At 43.4% G+C, this 1,731-nt stretch overlaps 1 pseudogene; it reads right to left on the bottom strand.

Moving 5' to 3' along the window:
- Positions 1–459: 459 nt before the first annotated feature.
- LOC119517292 lies at positions 460–1,398 on the bottom strand (annotated as a pseudogene).
- Between the last annotated feature and the right edge of the window lie 333 nt (positions 1,399–1,731).

Here is a 1,731-nt window from a genome sequence, read left to right as displayed (position 1 = left end):
GATAGAAATTCCTACAACATCATGGATGGCAGGCTGCTTTCCTTTTTCCTTCCACTTCATTCTGGATTTTGCTGTGGTTTGGGTTCAGTTGTTGATGTCTGAGGGCAGAGTGAGGTGAACAGATGAAATCTAGCCAACCATCCAATTAATGTCTATCTCATGTACTCGCTCATTAAGGGCATGGACTATCTCCTCTTATCAGAAGCATAATTGCAATTGTAGCTAGGATGATGACATTTAATTCATGAAACTTAGGCCTGTGCACAGGTTTTCTGTCTTGGTCCTACCCCATCTCTTCAGGGGTGGGATTCTTTGGTGATTCCACAAGGCGTTTGTTCAAGATACAATGCACCCTCCATTGCCAGCATGCTTCTGTTTGCAGATTTGTGGATAAGACTCTCTTCATCAAATGGAAGTTTAAGTATTTACACACTGAAAAAGAGGCTTCCATCCATCCTCTTATGATTTGTATCTGCTGTGATGTAGCAGAGCACACCCACATTTGACTTCTATGTGCTTTTCTAGACTCTGTAGAACATCCATTTCTGCATATAGGATAGGTATTCTTGGTTGCCTGGTAGAGGAGATGCAAAGATTCCACTATCTCTGGTCTTGGTGGGTAGAAGAGAACATAAGGGACCTGGAGATGGCAGTTACATCTCTCAGGAAGGGTGCATTTTTTCCATACACTATAGTAAAATGCATGAAGGAAAATGGCACCCCAGCCTCCCACTGAACATGTTTACCTTGATATAGAGAAGGACATTTCTTCATTTCAAGCTGCTTGACCTCTTCGTAAGTAGTTTTGAATATGACGGCATGTAGCATTAAATGTTTGTAGGTCTTCTTTTCCTCCAAAGAGTATGTAAGATTTCAAGAGATATTCTTAGAAAGACTGCAGCCCAGCATCCAAATCACTATGCTTTCCAACCCAACTAAATGGTCACAACATTGCTATTTATCCTTTATCATTGCTCTAGAGGTTTCAAAGTGCTTCTGCTGTTTGGCCACCATGTCAACAGTAGAATCCCCAGTTGTCAAACAAGAATCCAAAATTCCACCAAGAGGGAGTCAGCTCCTACCATGCATTATTACTACCAGGAGGAACACTTGTCTTTAGATTCATCAGAAGATAGGGAATTCCCATCTCAATGCTTTCAAAGGCCCAGGGGAGTTGTACAGCAAGGTCTTGAGTCACTTGTAATGAATTCTTATCATAAATCCTTACCATGAGTCAACTATTATTTTATGGTCAGAAAAGAGACTTCCCAGGACACTGTCATATCCTCCACAATCTGGAAAGCAGATTCTTTGTGAACTAATACATTGTTGGTCACTGACACCACTGCTTCTGAAACTCAGATTAATTTCCCATTATTGCAAGTGTATCCAATGCATCCACAAGAGTCAATGAACAGTTTTGCAGGGCATCACTAGTGTCCAGACTTGAAGTGTCCCATGGTCAGGTCCTGGCCCATGGCAGTGGAGTTGAATTCATCTTCCGCAGCCCTGAGACCAGGGTGCAGCAACTTTGAAAGCAGCTGAACCCCTCCCAAACGCTGTTGGCCTGGGAGCCCCAAGGCAGGCAGCAATTGGAAACCAAGGTGTGGGGAAAGTGCTGGAAGGAGACCATGTTGAGTGCCCACTGGAATAGGACCCGCAACATCCATGGAAGCCAAACCAAAGGAGCACCAGTCATAGGATGAACTATTGCCTTTGCATAGTTGCTCA

Source organism: Choloepus didactylus, chromosome 21 (genome assembly GCF_015220235.1).
Source record: "Choloepus didactylus isolate mChoDid1 chromosome 21, mChoDid1.pri, whole genome shotgun sequence".
Taxonomy (NCBI): Eukaryota; Metazoa; Chordata; class Mammalia; order Pilosa; family Megalonychidae; genus Choloepus; species Choloepus didactylus.
Note: the sequence above shows the minus strand (reverse complement) of the source record. Positions and strands in the feature narration are given on the sequence as shown.